Raw genomic sequence first — 18,595 nt, 5'->3', positions numbered from 1 at the left:
AAGGATCGGGTGGGGAACTGGAGGCTACTTCCACTATTCCTGCCAATGAGATAACCCACTTACAGGGAAAAATAGAGGTGCAGGTTGAACCTATTTTGGGTATGAACAAAACTTTACAAGACTGCCGCCAATTACTGTTGACTCAAGAAATGGACAAGAAAAATTTAGAGCTCTTATTAGAGGGCTGGAAATCTAAGCTCCAAGTGGTGAGAGCCCTAAAATATAAAGCCCTCTCAAACCTGGCTCATAAGAGTACTTTATTATAAGAATTGAGAGTTTTGCATACTTCCAGGTCCCCTGAATTGACTCAAGAACTTTCCATAAAGAATTTCTTGCTGTTAAAGCAACAGGAAGAACTAAATTGTTGAGAGACCGAACTAGAATTCCTACGGGTTGAACTAAACACCGCGAAGGCTGAAGTAGATGTTGCTTGAGCCGAGCTATCCACTTATCGATCTGGGGAAGAGGAACACATCAAGATAGGGAGGAAGGCTTACCTTGACTCTATTGATTTTAGAAGGAAATTAGTTGCGAGATTTATTGGCACACTTAACCACGCAGCGGGGGGAGTGATCTAGCAACTACAGGAGGGTGGCACTACAACAAAAACATTAAAAGACAACGGTTAAAAACCATTGTCGTAGGCCCTTTAAAACCGTTGTAATTGGCAGTGTTGTAAAAGTGGGGTCTACGACAACGGTTTTAAACCATTGTCTTTGAATGAAAAGACAACAGTTTTGCAACGGTTTTAAACCGTTGTCTTTGAATGAAAAGACAATGATTTAAAACCGTTGTTGTTTAGAGCATTTTTTATTAACACTGCTAGTTTACAACTGTTTTTGGGGCTACGACAACGGTTTTTAACCGTTGTCTTTGAGGGTGATAGCCAACAACAACGGTTTTAGATCATTGTCTTTTAAATTATTATCTTTTAATACCAATATATCATATTTCAATATAAATATATAATAAAAAATCATAATCACAAAAGAAAGAATATTTCCCATATCAATGTCATTCAAAATGTTACTTATACAAGAATAATATTACAATCACAAAAGAAAAAACATGTCTAATATTGAAATAAAATTTATCCCAATACAAATAAACAAATAAACTTCATTTACAACTAATGAACAATTGTCAAAAGATTAGAAACTTGTGATGGTGGTTTATGCCATGTAGGATTGCAAGTAATTATTGTCAACGCAAGCCCCATCAAAATCTTCAACTTGTAGAATTCCATTGGACTCTTTCTCACTTGCTGATTCTTCCATGTCAACCTTTTCCAACATTCTGGATTTTTGTGAAGCAAAGTATGTGAGCAAAGAACCAAAAAAAAAAAAATAGAAGAGAACATATAACATGAAAAGAAGAGAGGTTTCAAGAAGAGAATAATTTGATTCATCATCTAATATGATATCGCCTTACAATATATATGATTAAAAAACATGGAATTGGTGGTGATTATGGCCATGGGTACATTCAACAAATTAACTCATTTGATCCCCTATTGCACTAAATGAAGTATATAAAATAAATAGATCATGAAAGATCCCAGATATTGGAAATGCCCTTGGGTAAGTGAGAAGGAACATTATCCTGTTAAGGTACTTGTTTGCTCATCTTATAACTCTTATTCTCATAAATTATTGCTAATTTAATAAGCTGATTAGTAGAAAGAAAACCCCAGTATCTAGGTTAAATTAAGCTTAAATTCTGATTGAGACACTATAAACCACACAAACAAGCAAATATATAAACAAAATTGCAATTTCAGTTCATTATAGCCCATTTTATGGAATGCAAATGTGTCTATGCTAAGCAAATAAGATTACCTTTTTTGGTAAGCAGTCATTTTTTTAACGACAACGAATTAAATAAAACAGTATGAATTGTTCTAAGCAGAAATTACCTGCTGGTGATAAGTTGTGGCTGATTCGAGAAATTTTCCATAAGCATGAATCACACAGTCACTATAGGGACTAAAAGCAACTCGCACCTTTTCAACATGTGGTTTGTAATAGTAGCAAATTGTTTTACATATGGTTGAGAAAATCTCTTGGCAGCCTGATACAAGGTATGGAAATTTGCATAGCACGGTGTATCAACAAACAAAAAAATAGAACATGTAATGATAAATTGATACAGAGGCATGTCTATATATGCATCCTGGTTGAAATAATACCATGAGTACCTGGAAATAAGGATCTGAAATTTCTTGTACTTTGGCTATGTGGCTGGACATGGCACTCTTAGATGTGTGATAAACTTCCACTGCTTACTTGACACAGTTTGCACATAAGGTTCAGTGCTTGACACAAGAAACATCCATTTCTTCAGACATTCAAGGAAACCAAATAATTTAGAAACATAATAAATCCTGCCTAAAATATCAACTACCTTGAAAGAAAGTCGATAAAGTAGTAAACTGATATATACTCCAAACTAAAGCCAAATGTAAATTAAACCAAATTTATATAATTTGCTTATGGATTGCCAATCAAGAAACACTGAAATATATGAATAATTAACATAATTCAGATACTGAAAATAGTCATTGGTTGGCCACTTACAGCTTTGGAAGATTCAAAATGTGGTTCCATAAATTGTTGTGCTTGAATCGATTTCTCTGATACCTTGAGAAACGTTTTCACAAAATTGATAAGTACAATGCAAGATTAAACTAAAATTGTAAGATAATATGTGACATGCATTCATGGTGATAAAGCAAGAACTGACAAACAAATTCAATAGAAAAAAAAATAGTACAGGTGAAAAATTAGCACCTTTTGAAGTAAGACATCTAGTACAGGTTGTCCATGCTCCTTCCAGTGAGTTGTTGCAAGTTCCTGAAAGGCACATATCAAAGACATATTGGAGTCTCTTAACATGTATATGGTATCTCTCTAACACTACATCTAAATTTCTAAGACAATCACCTTATAGTAATTGGCATGAGTAGCAAGCCAAGGAGGAAACCATGCTCCATGAGCCTAAAAACAAGAAACACAAAATTTTGACTCCAACTCAATTATAACATTTTGTTATTATATAGAATAAATTGACTAAAAAGAAGTTACAAATGTTAAATAACTGAATGCCAAACCCATGCCTTATGTGAGACATGGCAGTGTACAACAGAATGCATACTTGCACAAGCAGTACATCAATGATATGCCACAAAACCAACAACAAAAAAAATATGTCCAGTTTTTGACACAAGAACCCAAATCAAATTTCATCTGAATAGACTCAAAGCTGACCACTTTTCCATTTAAGTGAATTATCATGCAAAGGTAAATTGGAGAGACAAAAAATAAACAATATAGGATAATATTAAGCCCCAGATGAAGTCTTGTCAAGAATTCACATTATTTTGAAAGAGGTTTTGCACATATGTTCACAGGATATCAATCAATCTTCAATGTCAATGAGCTTGTACAAGATCCACTCTTGACATCATATCTAGCAGCAGTTTAACAGATTTCAAGCATAAATCATATTATCGAGCCCCGACTGAACTTTTCAATTAGTCATGCAGGAAGACATCTCCCTCAAGCAAAATATTCTTAACAATATAAGTCATTGTGTCAAATATTCCAATAGAAAGAAAGATGAGATCATGTGCAAATTGCAGGTTAAGAAGCTTGTTGATTGAACTCATCATGTAGCCAGACAAGTAAGCAAAACAAATGCTGAGAATTAACTCTGCTACGATTTACTAAGACTTCTTACCTGTGATAATTCCTTTGACTTAGCTGTTGCTTCCAATTGTACTCTTAGAAGCTCCTCCTAAAGAAGGTTCCATGATTTATATAAATATAAGCCTGTGTAACAATGTATTTTCAAGAATAGTTGTTTATAGCGCAAACCTCTACCACCTGAAGAGCATGCTCAGTTTTTTGAATTCTATGGTATTGCTCATCGTTTGTCTTTTGAAGCTACAAGGGCCAACGGTGAAAAGTTACAGCCGTGTGATTGGAAATAATACAGCATTACTATATCTGTTGATATGTACAGGAAGCATATATATAAAGAATCTTTCAAAATATGTAGCAGACAAGAAAAGGACCTTTCACAGTCAATTAAAAATAGAATATGAGAAAGTTGCATTATTTCTATGCCTATTTTCTAAAAACGATGCACAAGTTCATGGTTGTGCCAACCCCACTTAGTGGGAAAAAGGCTTGATTGTTGTTGTATGTACAAGTTCATGGCTGTAAGAATATGAGCATAGTGTGTTGCAAAGCCAATAGTCGCTATGAATTCATGGTGGACATGGTGTATCTTCTCGTACCCCCATTTGCAGTGCATTAGTCGGTGAATCCAGTAGTTGCCATAGTCCTCCACCACGAAGTAAACCAAGAGTTGCAAAGCCACTTCCCACAGTGATGGAAGGGGAAGCCCAGTCCTTATCCCCACAAACTACAAATAACTCTTTTAGTAAAGATAGAACAAAAATCTTCAAGAAAGTGGGTTGAAAGAAACCAATGATGCTTTTATCCGGTTATGTAATTAAAAAGTAGATCAACAGAAAATATTACAAATTGAATAATGCAAAAAAAAGTGAGGTACTTGTTATTGAACTAATAAAGAGGTTTTTTCTCCCCAGAAAATAGATCAAACTACAGTGCAAACCTAAGGAATCAAGAAGGGACCTTGATGGTGGGGGTAGGAGGAGAGTTGAAGCAGGCCGACGACGAGGAGGAACACCCGCATGACGTTCTTATAGCACTGGAAGAAGGAGGACGGCGGGAGGCGGATCTTGGGCTGGATCTTGAAAGAAGAGACGGAGGCAGGGAAGCGGAGTTCGATGAGGGCAAGCGGGAGCAGCGCGAGGGAGAAAATGACGAAGAGGAAGATGATGTTGTGGTAAAATAGGAGGTAGTCGGGCTTCCGTGCGGTGTAGCGGAACCAGATGTCCTGGGCGAAGGTCAGACTCCGCCCCAGCGCCGCCTCCACCTACCCAGGGTCGCGTACGACAACATTGCCGGCAGCGCAATAAGCGATCAGAACGAGAGCGACGATACCGTCGGCAATGGCATGGGGATGTGGATCCGAATCGCCAGAAAAGGTTGACGTGTCTAGTGCTCCGCCGCTGGTGGCACCGCGATGGCCGTAGTGGAGGAGCATAGAAAGGTGGAGAGAGAGGGAGGGGACAAATGCGATCGCTCTTCCCGGCTGTTGCTGCTCCTACGCGGCTCCAGTGAGCGAGTGATTGTGAGAAAAGAGGAACGAAAATGCTTAGGGATAGAGAAGGTAAGGGGGGAATCCGGCGGCAAAAAAAATTCGGGGAGAGGATAAGAAACAAAGCGACAGTAAAAAATGGCGAAAGGGAAAAACGGCGAAGGGGAAAAAACGGCGAAGGAAAAATAACACCGGTATTCAACATCACTAAATAGACAACGGTTTTCAAAAACTGTTGTCATAACTCCAAAAAAGCGCACATAGACAACAGTTTTCAAAAACTGTTGTCGTAGTCTTTAAAAACCGTTGTCGTAGCCTCAAAAAAACATAAATAGACAACGATTTTTAAAAACCGTTGTCGTAGGCAAAAAAAACTGCTAAAAGACAACGGTTTTTGTTAAAACCGTTGTTAAAAGTCAAAACAACAACGATTTGGCATAAAACCGTTGTCGTTTCAATGTTGTTGAATGAAGATTTTGCTGTAATGTGGTCATCTATCACCAAAACTTTTTATTCAATCTATAGATCAACACCGACTCCTTAGAGAGCTCTAGGGGTTTTCATGTCATACATCATGTCCTATAACTATATGTAATTGTTGAACGGAAATGAAATTAAATAATTCTTAACTGTTGCTAGATATTACCTGTCCCTTTGTAAATCATTAGAATCCCCAATATTTCTGATAGAAATAGATCCAGCAAGTGCTCTTCATGCAATATATATTAGTTCGGACAATGGATGAGTAGAAGAACCAATCTAAGCGAACAACTTGTATTGTAAAAATTTCTCCAGATGAATGATAAGTAATTTTCAAACTAAATATTGAGTTGGGAGAAAACATAATGCCAAGCGAAACAATTAGGATAGATATATATAATCTTCCATTATAATAAATTCCCGGGTTGAATAATACACCGGGCGGACACATGGAATGAATAGGTCGGGTGTTTATAAGCATCTTTATATTGAAGTCCCGGGCTGAATAATAATCCAGACGAGCACATAATGTTGCACGAAATAAATAGACCGGATGTTTAAAATCTTCTTTTATAATGAAGTCCCGAATTGAATAATAAACCGGATGAATACTTAATGTTGCATGAAATAAACAGACCGGATGTTTACAAGCTTCTTTTATAAAAAAGTCCTGGACTGAATAATAAACTGGATGAGCAAATAATGTCGCACGAAATAAATAGACCGGATGTTTCCAAGCTTCTTTTATATTGAAATCCTGGGCTGAATAATAAATTGGACGAGCATATAATGTCACACCAAATAAACAGACCGAATGTTTACAAACTTATTTTATAATAAAATCCCAGACTGAATAATAAATTGGACGAGCACATAATGTCGCATGAAATAAATAGACCGAATGTTTACAAGATTCTTTTATAATGAAAATCCCGAACTGAAAAATAAACTGGACCAGCATATAATGTCGCACAAAATAAACAGGCTGGATTATTTGGGGACCTAAAATTTACACAGGATTTAGTAGAGTCATCGTTCGACTGGATGTAATGTTTAAAGTCATAGTTCGACTGTGCAAGGTTTAAAGTCGGGTTTGACTGTATAAGATTTAAAGTTGAGTTCGATTGTGTAAGGTTTAAAGTCGTTGTTCGACTATATAAGGTTTAAAGTCAGTTGTGACTGTGTAAAGTTTAAAGTCGCTATTCGACTATACAAAATTTAAAGTTGAGTTCGATTGTATAAGGTTTAAAGTAAAGTTTGACTATATAAGGTTTAATGTCAAGTTCGACTATATAAGTTTTAAAGTCGAGTTCAACTGTATAAGGTTTAAAGTCGAGTTTAACTGTATAAGATTTAAATTGGAGTTCAACTGTATAAGGTTTAAAGACGAGTTCCACAATATAAGGTTTAAAGTCAACTTCTACTGTGTAAAGCAAACCCGATTGCTCAGGAGTTACATAAATTTTCTAGATAATTCACCTGCATTCTCATTAAATGTATTAAAAATGGAACAACATACAAGAGTAAGTCATAGGCGTACTTATAACATTCTATAAGGCTAGAGATGATTGACACTCTAGGGTCTCTAATCAAATTCCACCACAATCTCGACCGGGACTATAGCCTCACCACCATAAGCCAGCTGGAAATGAGTTATACCTATTGATTCTAGAGGAGTTGTACGATATGCCCATAACACATTGGGTAATTCATTCACCCAACTACCTCCAACATGATCTAATTTAGTCTTAAGCCCTTTGATAATCTCCTAATTTATTAACTCATCTTGACCATTGCTTTGTGGATATAACTTGAGTCGCTCATTATTGATCTCAAAATTGTTTAATAGTTGTTGGGCTGCCAATTGAGAATTTGAATAAATTAAGATCCGAGCCGCCCCTACATACTGTGCGACTTGCAATCCAGCAATCAATGCCTCATATTCTACCTCATTATTAGTAGCTCTATAATTCAACTGAATAGATAATTGCATTTTTTTTCCTTCCTAGGTGATATAAAAAGGGGATTATAATCTTTTGGGAAAGCCTTATTAAGATCTCTGAAAATGATACAGACTCTCCACTTGTTCCTTGGTTTGGAAAACAGGATAACATTGGCCAGCCAATTTGGAACTGCAACTCCCAGATGTTGCCTGCCTCCAGTAACTTGTCAACCTCCTTTTTGATGATTTTGTTTTGGTCAGCACCGAAATCTCACTTCCTCTGTTTGACTGGGTGAGTATCAGGATAAACATGGAGTATATGCTCCATAACTGATGGAGATACACCTGTTACCTCTTTGGGCGTCCAGGCAAATATGTCAGTATTGAGTGTAAGGCATTCCACCAGCTCATTCTTAAGTTCAGGAGCCAGGTTAGCTGCTATCTGAGTGATGGCTTTGACCTACCAATTTGAATTTGTATTTCCTCTTTTTCTTCATACACTAGGACGAGTGGCTTTTCTTGAATGGTATTAACTTCCATCCTTTGGATTTTCTGGGCAATATTGGCCTTCGTCTTGACTATCTCAATGTAGTATTTACGCGTTACTAGTTGATCACCTTTGACTTTCCTTACTTGGTAATCTACGAGGAAGTTTATTTTCTAGCAGAATGTTGAGATAACTGTCTGAAACTCTGAGGGCCAATCGACCCAAAATAATGTTGTTGACTAAGGGGGTATCTACAACTATGAACATGGATCTACGTGTCCTCTTCAGGGGCTCCGCCCCCAATGATATGGCCAGTTTTATTTGGCTAAGTGGGTGAACTTTATTACCCGTGAACCCGTACAAAGGAGTCGCCATGGGTTGAAGGTCACTCAGATCAATTTGCAATTGCTCAAATGCTTGTTTGAAGATGATATTCATCGAGCTGCCTGTATCAATAAAAGTATGGGCAATGTTATAGTTAGCTATAATAACTTTTATTATTAAAGCATCATCATGGGGTATTTCCACTCCTCTAGATCTTGAGACCCAAAGCTTATTTCTGACCCTGTTGCTTGCTCTGTACTGCACCCGATCACATGGATTTCCAAACGTCGAGCGTGTGACTTCCTTGCTCGGTTGGAATCACCATCAGTCGGTCAACCCACTATCATATTAATATTACCCCAGGCGACATTGTTGTCATTTTCTTCCTATTATGCTGAGGGTTGTTCTTGTTGAACTCGGGCGGGCTCTTGGGATTGTTTGGTTGGGGGCTACAAGGCCCGATGTTGTGGCTCGGTCACCCGGTATTCAATCTTGAGCAGACTATTCTGTTGCTAGTAGTGTTGTCAGTCATATCTAGGATTGTTACATTGCTGCTTCAAAGTATAACACTCCTCAGTGTTATTGGTAGAAGCCCGATGGTATGTACACCATCTTCGCGGACTTCTTGTTGGGCCTCCACATGTTGTATGACCTGAGGCCATGATTCTTGATGGTGAATCTGGGGACCCACCTGAGGTCCTCTTGGCGGTGTAGCAGGCTGCATTGGATGATCGACCACTATGGCTGGTGTGGTGACCTCCTTCCTCCGAGCAACTTGTGCTTCTTCAACATTTATAAACTCTGTGGCCCGATTTAGTAGAAGGTAAAAATTCTGTGCGGGCCTTGTTTCTAGATCACAAAAGAAGTCGTTGTCGATGAGTCCTTGAGAGAAGGAATTCACCAAAATCTCTGTGGTGGCGATAGGGACGTCAATAGCCACCTGATTGAACTTTTTAATGTAAGCTCGTAGTGTCTCTTTAGGCTCCTATTTAAGCGAGAAAAGGTTCCAGGGCATCTTATTATAACACTGGTTGCTTGTGAAATGTTGAAGAATGACTTTGCAAAAATCTTTGAAACGAAAGATGGAGTTATCTGGTAGTCATTCAAACCATTGTTGACCCACCCCAAGAACATACGGCCTTTTACACCGTCCATAAATTTCTGGGGCAGAGCGACATTCTCAAATTTAAGGAGATGATGTAACGCCCCAACCTTCTAACCTTACCTATCTGGTCAGACGTTACTCTTTAATTTCTAATTTTATACTTTTTCCATTATATAATGCTCAGTTCAGAGATCTACTTTGAACTTGTTTCAACTGATAGGACATGATTTGGAGCCAAGTGGAGCTGGAAGGGAGTCTAGAGCTTCTAGGGGGTCTGGCTGTGTGGCCCTGACCGACCGTGTAGCCTTACCCGAGAAGGAGCAATACCTGGCCATGTAGCGATGACCGACCGTGTAGCCTTGCTGAGGACAAATTTTGGCACGCCCGTGTGTGCCACACGGCCGTGTAAGGTATTCCCGGTTGGTGTAAGGCACAACCGTGTGAGGGTTACATGGTCGTGTCACCTTGGCAGTGCATAGCCGTGTGAATCCACACGGCCGTGTCACCTTGGCCGAGAGGAAGAGGTGCACGGCTGTGTGAATCCACACTGCCGTGTCACCTTGGCCGAAAGGAAGAGGTGCACGGCCATGTGAATCCACACGGCTGTGTCACGGGCCGTGTGGGGGTCACACCCTGCTCTGCAAAAAGGGATTGTTCTCTCCTTGGTACTCATCCTTGGCTTAGGGTTCTCTCATATTGTTTGAGGAGGGCTCCTCCTCTTTGGGGAGGCCTTAGATCTTCCCTCCTTGCCTCTCTTGTTATTGCCAAACTGATAAATTCATCTTATGCAACTATTGGTAGTATTTCATGTAGAGCGGCGAGAAAGAAATACTTTAGCATCAAGATCTAAATTCATTACAAACAATAGCAAGTTCCCAGATCTCCTTCCACTGTTTCATCACACACACAAAAAACACCGCTCCTGCTGCCACCTCCTACTCGAGCTTTCCTTTACCTTTATCTGCAGTATAAGGAAATACAAATCTATAAGAGAATACTTAGTAAGTACCATCTACTCACAAAACAAGCATTAAAACAAGAATATGCTTTTCAAAATTAATAGGGGAAAATACAAAACTCGCACTTGACAATAATTCACGCTAAAACACATAATTCAGAAATATGTACATGACATGCATTTTTAACTAGGTTTATCATGCAAAACATCAACTTAAAACTATGGTAGCAATGTAAACATGTAATGGAAACACAAGTCTTGCCATAATATGGAGTTCATCCATGCTACACTTCATAACTCAGAGTGGAAAGGTCAGGAACGACCTTAAAGAATGAAGTTTGTCGGGATCAAGAGCGTAAGACCCCGGAGTGGAAAGGCTTGATGACCCGACATGCTATTAGTGATCAGCTAATGTTGCCATCGCAGCCCAGGTTGCTTCGGTTTTAGGCTAAGGTGGGTGTTCTGGAATCAGAGCTCAAAAGACTCAGGCGGGAGGTGGACCGTTTAGTCACATGTTGGAGAGGGTATGAACAAGTTTGTGCTTTCTTGTTCATGAGACCACTCTACTTCATAGTTTCCTTCGTCTAGGTAAAATATTTCCACTTCTTCAACCCGGGCAAGCTTCCTTCGTGCCTTGGTAAAATCTATCCTTAGTGGGGTAGAAGTTTACTAAGGAGTCTGAGAGCTCATGTTTATAACTTTTGTTGACCTTTCGAGGTCTAATGTTTTGAGAGGAAAATGTAATGTTATGTATCTGATCATGTTCTAAGTGTAAAATCGAACAATCTTTTGTATCGAACTGGGTGACCTTCTTGAATCCTTCTGGTTCATAAGAATAGACGTGATGACCCAGCCAATATTGACTTGTATATCATTAACGTTGTTATCTCGACCGATATTAGCCTATCTACTATAGTTATATTAATTCAAACATTGCTTCCCATATGATTGACTATTATTATTTGATATTTTCCTTTTTCGGTCCGGGATTTGTCAAATCCAGCCCGTCCTTTTTTATTACACATAGTAAACCACGCCTTTTCAGAATTTCCTTGATTATGATTGGTTCTTCAACGGTAAGAGAATGTTGGAGGCGCGTGATGAGGCACCACCAACCCCTACATGATTCGATTTTTCGCATCCATCATAAATGCCCATTTATGGTTATATGACATGTGTCTTCTCTCTCTCTCTCTCGTAACACCAGCGCTTGCATCTTTCTGTAATCAACGGTGTCTGTTGATAAAAGGCATTCTGATCTAACGGTGGCCATACGTTCGTTCAACCCTAAACCTTTTATCTTCTTGTCGACTTTGTTCTTTTTTCCTTACATTGGTGTTTCTTCTTTGCTGCCATCTTTGATCAATCCTCCTACTCACCGTCTTCCAACGATTATCTTTCTTAGCTCCCAGTAAGGAATCTGTCATTCCGATAACCCTTACTTCTCTCTATCGCTGAAGAGACGATTGCTCCTTGGTATACTCAAATGTTATCCTCTTTTGACAAGGATGCTCAGCTTGCCATTCGTCTGCAGTATGAGATTCCTATAGAATATGACATCATAATTCCTAACCCAGATGAACAACCTTACCGCCCTCCTGCTAACTGTGTAACCTTTTTTAGGGATCAGTTGATAGGGAGTTTAAGATTTCCCATTCCTCCTTTTTTGATCGTTGTAAGCCAATATTTCGACATTTCTCTTCAACAACTAGTGCCTAATGCCTTTCGTTATTTGTGCGGCATATACATGTTATTTTTTACACTTGATATTCCTCCTACTCCTCAAAATATTTTCATATTTTCTTATCCAAAAGTAGCAGAACCAGGTGTATTTCTTTTTCAATCTCGGACTAAGATGGTCCTGTTTGATGATATGCCCTCTTCTCTTAAAGCTTGAAAATCTCGCTTCTTTTTTGTAAAGTTTCCGGAGCCTATTCCTTGGTCTCATGCATGGAGATCCTCTATACCTCCCTTACCTGATGTCAAGGAATTTCATCTTCACCCTTCTTTTCCTCTTTATTGTGAAAAGTTGCTCTGTCGTCGACTTTCTATCACTTGATGGCTAAGGAGCGATCTTCTATATTTGTTTGGTTTGAGCCCGGTCAAATGCAGGATACGCGGCTCCTTAGGTAAAGTTCATGTTTCCTCTTTCATCAATTTTTACTAACTAAAATATTTTCTTCCCTTTGCACAGTGGCCAATTTCTATGTTGTTTTGATTGATGAAGAGTTACGTCTTGAAGAAGCCGCCCTTCATGCTAAAGAACAAGAGCTTCTTACTGCACTTAATCAGCCTTCGTCAATTGAAGTTCCAGCTCCTCCAACTGAAGCTTCCAGCTCTCAGGTTGTTCCCGAAGTTTGTGAGGGCCCTCTTGCAGAAACTACTACTGTCTCTTTGCCAGTTGCTTCTTCATCAGTGGCTGTTGCTGCTACAGCAGCCACTTCCCTTCCCATTATCAAGCTTACATCCCCTGTAAGCTCAGAAAGATCCCTTACTGAAATTGCCCCTGGTAAACGCCCGGGACGCAAACTCACTAGAGCTCCCCCCTCAAAAAGGAGACTCACTCTTTCTACTGAGGAATCACCCTCAGATGATTTTACTTCTGAGGGTCACACCCTGCTCTGCAAAAATGGGTTGTTCTCCCCTTTGTACTCATCCTTTGCTTAGGGTTCTCTCCCATTGTTTGGGGAGGGGTCCTCCTCTTTGGGGAGGCCTTAGATCTTCCCTCCTTGCCCCTGTTGTTATTGCTAAACTAATAAATTCATCCTAATCACCTATTGGTAGTATTTCATGTAGAGAGGAGAGAAAGCAATACTTTAGCATCAAGATCTTAATTCATTCCAAACAATAGCAAGTTGTAGCGCCCGAAAATTCTCAAAATTATTTTAGAAATATTCTATGATTTTTCTGGAATTTTAGGATATTTTTATAGAATTTTTAGAGTAGCGGAAGTAGCAAAAACAAATGGAATCGTAAAAGGGTCTAGGCGAGTATTGAACCCGGGACCTATCGGGTCCGATAACCTTTAGATAGCTCTAGTAACCAAGTGAACCCAACAGGGCCGTGCTGAAAGGAAAGGGGAACAATTATATTTATATTTGAGTTAGGACGAATTACCACTTAATATAAATAGGGGATTTAAGTGAGGAATTGTTATTTTCTTAAACGAGAAAACTCCTCTCCTAAACCCTTACACGCCGCCCCCTTCTCCTCTTCTTTCTCTAGGCGCACCAAGCCCCAAGGGCTAGGTTTCCGTCCCAACGGCCATAGGAGCACATTCCGGCGACGACTCCGACACGAGGACGTTTCTCTCTGCGAGAAGAACGTGTGGACGCAGGAGAATCGTCGAGAAGATCGTCTCTACCAGAAAACTAGCGACTAGATTCGTAAGAAAACTAGCGCAAGAGGTAAGAAACCCCTCACCTGCAGTATAAGTAGCTAGTCGTATGTTTGTATGCATTGTTTTAGCCGTATGCAGATTTTCAGTAATAGGGTGTGAATTAGCGCACATCAAGCGTTTGATTAAATGCTTAGCTCAGTTAAATGCCACCATAGGCATTTTAATAGCTTAGATGAATGCAATAGAAGTATTTTTACAGCTTATCTAGTCTTGCTACATCTTTTATGGGACTAGACGTCCAATGGGTGGGCTCCCACAGTTGCCCCTAGGTTCAGATAACCTAGTTCTGGGTTAGACAACCTAGTAAAAGCAAGACAAGAATTATTAGCTTATGTTCAGTATTTTACTTTCTCAATGGCACTGTACTGGATTAGATATCCATTGGGTTGGGCTCCCATAGTCGTCCCTAGGTTCAGATAACCTAGTAACCCTACTAAATTCGGGACTTGCAAACCCGGGTTTAGTTAGGGATGCGCGCATAGCACGTACAGATGTCGGGCCCATCAGCAGCATGATTACTACTTTAATCTACTTATGAATATAGTTTTCAAAACTTCACAACATAGTTATGTGAACTCAGTACAGCTTTAGCATCAGTTTAGTATTAGCTTAGCTCAACTTTTGTATCAGGTTAGTTTCTATTGATACAACATGATATTTTATGATTAGCACTTATTGCCATGATCAGTTTCTCATTTCTATGTTTTGTCTGTCATGCCATGCTTTAGCATATTCAGTGCGTATTTCAAATAGCATGTTTTCAAAGCATAAATCGTATCGTATGCATGTTTTGTGAGGTAGATGGTTTCTTACTAAGCTCTCAAGCTTACAGATACTCTTTTCCTTATACTGCAGATAAATGTAAAGGAAAGATGGACTAGTGGAGGCTGGAGGTCAATGCAAGGAAGATGTGTGTGGATGGAACCACGAATAAAAACCTTGGAAGAACTAGAATATTCAAGAACTTAGTGCTTCTTATTATGTTACTCTTTGCCTATTTAGTTATCTAAATGCATGAAATTATAGAAAATCTTCTTAGCTTGTTAGTAACCATGTTTAGAATGTTAGTTGTTTGTTATTAGAATGTTTTCCAGTTATTTAAGAACTTGTGTATGTGAGTTTGGCACAAAACAGTGCTGAAATTAGAGTTTGTTGAGAAATCAGAAACCCCAATCGATCAGTGGATCGATTGGGAACCTGGTTCCGCGAACAGGAAGCTTCTGGATCGATCAGCCGATCGATCCAGTCGCATTCTGTCGCGAACAGTAAGCTCCTGGATCGATCAGCCGATCGATCCAGTCGCATTCTGTCACGAACAGAGAGTTTGGGGATCGATCGTTCGATCGATCGGGGAAATAGCTCCCGCGAATAGAGGGCTCTGGAATCGATCAATGGATCGATTGGCCAGTCTGGATCGATCAGCCGATCGATCCAGAATATTAACCCGAGCATAGTAGCCATCGGAATCGATCCACAGATCGATTCAACAGCTTGCAATCAATTGAGTTGAATCTGGATTGATTGGGAAGCTGCGTTTCGACCAAGAGACCTTGTAGTTCAGCTCCTTGACCATAGGGGATGCAGGATATGCCATGTATACCTTAGATTGCGTCCCTTAGCACATGTAGGGCCAAGAACTTGGATTAACTTAGTAAAGTTTTAATTTGGTACAGTTTTCCGCACCTAGACTTAGTGATGGTCATGGATATAGTTTAGCACAGCATATTGTGACGGTCCGACCTTACAGCCTAGTTAGTAGAAGGCGGGTCGTTACAGAGTGGTATCAGAGCAAAGTTCCATACTTCCTACACACACATCAGCATTGAACCTGCAGCTTCCAAGTAAGAATACCTCTCACTATGCTATCTTTATTGCTTTCATATTTGTAGATAACTAAAGTATGCTTAGTTGTGATAGTAACTAACATGATAGTGATAGTAGTTATATACACATGATGCTTTAGTTATGTATGTCCTTTGTTCCTTTAGAAATGGCACGAGGACGCCCAGCTAGAAGGGCACCAGCTACTGAACCCCAGCATGAGGAAGGCAGTTCAGTGCCTCCCCCAGACCTTACGGCAGTAGTGGCTCAGTTACAGAAGCAGCTAGAAGAACAGCGACAGGAGATAGCCACCTTAAAGGCTAATCAGCAGAATACTCCCACTGTCACCCCGGAACCAAACATAGCAACCTTAGTAGTTATAGAGGTTCCACCAGTCCAGCCTACAGTACCAGTAGCCGTAGTAGCAGAGGCAAAGAGAGAAGCCTATCTGATCCAGTGGCAGAGAGTCAAGCCCGAGAACTTCTCAGGCACCAGTGAACCATGGGATGCCCAAGCCTGGTTTAAAACACTGGAGAATACGATGGAGCTTTTGGACTGGCCAGAGCATGAAAAAGTGAAGTGCACCTCCTTCTGCTTGATAGGAGATGCACGTATGTGGTGGGAGAGAATTAGAGCGAAGCGCCCAGTGAACCAGATGACATGGGTTGACTTCGAGAAAGAATTCTTCGAGGAGTTCTTTCACATGCGGGTCACAAACCGCCACTACGACGAGTTCACTGAGTTTCGTCAGGGCAACCTATCAGTTGAGGAAGCAGTGAAGAAATTCAATAGATTGGCTCGTCTATGCCCTGAACTAGTCAGCACAGAAAAAGAACGAGTCCGGTTGATGCTCAAGATGCTGAGGCCGGAAATAGCAATGAACGTGGCTGGTGGCGTTCATAGGCCGCAGACCACCGAAGAACTAGTCAGCAGTGCTCTGACCACCGAGCACTACCAGAACAGTATCAAGCAGTAGAAGCAAGTCCTCTCAGAATCCAAAGGGCAAGGAGGCTCAGGTATTCAGAAACAACAGGGCCATAACTATAACTGGAAAGGGAACTCCAGCAACAAGCGCAAACCAGGGAGTTACCCAAAGGGAGGACCAGCCAGCAAACAGCCTAGTTATCCCAAATGTGCTACTTGTGGGAAATTTCACATAGGAGTTTGTCGCAAGGGCACACGAGGATGCTTTGAATGTGGACAGGAAGGGCATATGGCTAAGTAATGCCCGAACAAGACAAGTCTTCCTCAACCACAGCCGATACAGTATGGAGGCCAGCCAGCACAGCTACATCAGATGCAGGCCGTTTTGGATGGTCCACACATCAGCCAGGGCAGACTAGAAGCCCCTCCAGCTATGACGAATGCAAGGATCTACTCCTTAACCAGAGAAGACGTAGCGAATGCCTCGACAGTTGTTACTGGTCAGATTAGTATTTTACAGCAAAGTGCAACTGTCTTATTCGATACTGGGGCAACCCATTCATATATATCCAGGGCATTCGCCGAAAAGTTAGCAGTACCCCCAGAGGTATTCAGTGGTCAGTTTTTGACGACGCTACCTTCAGGAGAATTTATGGCGTTCATGCACTGGCTCCGGGCAGTGCCAGTCATTATAGCAAACAGAGAACTCTTTTGTGATCTGATAGTGCTAGATATGACTGATTATGATGTCATCCTTGGAATGGACTTCCTGATCAGATACGGTGCCTCTATAGAGTGTCGTAAACAGAAAGTCATATTCCAACCTGAAGCAGAAGTACAATTCGAGTACATTAGAGAACCCAAGAGAAAGGCCAAGAAGTTCCTCTCAGCTCTAAAAGCACAAAAATTAATGGATTCAGGATGTACGGGATTCTTAGCACATGTAGTCAGTAGCAGCCAGGACAAGGACCGAAAGCTAGAGGAGGTCCGAGTCGTATGTGACTACCCAGCAGTCTTCCCTGAAGAGTTACCAGGCCTAGCACCAGACAGGGAGATTGAATTCGAGATAGAACTCATTCCCGGAACAAATCCTATCTCCAAAGCGCCTTACCGCATGGCTTCAGCAGAACTGAAGGAACTTCATGAGCAACTACAGGAGCTGCTCGACAAGGGCTTCATACGTCCTAGTCACTCACCATGGGGAGCGCCTGTACTGTTCGTGAAGAAGAAGGACGGGAGCATGCGCCTGTGCATAGACTACCGGGCACTGAACCAAGTCACCATCAAGAACAGGTATCCTCTTCCCAGAATAGATAACCTGTTCGATCAGCTAAAGGGAGCAGCAGTGTTCTCTAAGATAGACCTCAGATCAGGTTATCATCAGGTGAAAGTTAAAGAAGGGGATATACCCAAGACAACATTCAGGACTAGATACGGACACTACGAGTTCGTAGTCATGCCCTTTGGCGTGACAAATGCTCCAGTAACCTTCATGGACCTCATGAACAGAGTATTCAGGGACTACCTAGATAGATTTGTTATTGTGTTTATCGATGACATTCTTATCTATTCAGGAACTCAGGAAGAACATGCAGAGCACTTGAGAATAGTATTACAGACCCTTCAGCAGAACCAGCTGTACGCCAAGTTCACGAAATGTGAATTTTGGTTAGATCAGGTAGCCTTCCTGGGTCACATCGTCTCAAAGGATGGTATTATGGTAGATCCCAGCAAAATAGAAGCCGTGAGTAACTGGAAAAGACCCAAGAACGCCAGCGAGATCAGGAGTTTTTTGGGACTAGCAAGTTATTACAGAAAGTTTGTAGAGGACTTCTCCAGAATAGCCTCCCCACTGAAAGCTCTTACCAGAAAGAACAGAAAATTTCAGTGGGCAGAGGACTGTGAGAACAGCTTCATCGAGTTAAAAAGGAGGTTGATCAGTGCTCCCATTTTGACTCTACCAG

General features: G+C 40.6%; 1 long non-coding RNA gene and 1 pseudogene across 1 annotated transcript; both read right to left on the bottom strand.

Moving 5' to 3' along the window:
* Positions 1-2,014: 2,014 nt before the first annotated feature.
* LOC122003561 lies at positions 2,015-2,878 on the bottom strand. The gene is made up of 4 exons (XR_006117995.1): positions 2,790-2,878; positions 2,577-2,639; positions 2,198-2,337; positions 2,015-2,070 (listed from the first exon to the last, which is right to left on the bottom strand). It is a non-coding gene; the product is annotated as an uncharacterized LOC122003561 (long non-coding RNA).
* Positions 2,879-4,134: 1,256 nt separating this feature from the next.
* Positions 4,135-11,913, bottom strand: LOC122004157 (annotated as a pseudogene).
* Positions 11,914-18,595: the final 6,682 nt, after the last annotated feature.

This window comes from Zingiber officinale, chromosome 7B, assembly GCF_018446385.1.
Source record: "Zingiber officinale cultivar Zhangliang chromosome 7B, Zo_v1.1, whole genome shotgun sequence".
Lineage (NCBI taxonomy): Eukaryota > Viridiplantae > Streptophyta > Magnoliopsida > Zingiberales > Zingiberaceae > Zingiber > Zingiber officinale.
Note: the sequence above shows the minus strand (reverse complement) of the source record. Positions and strands in the feature narration are given on the sequence as shown.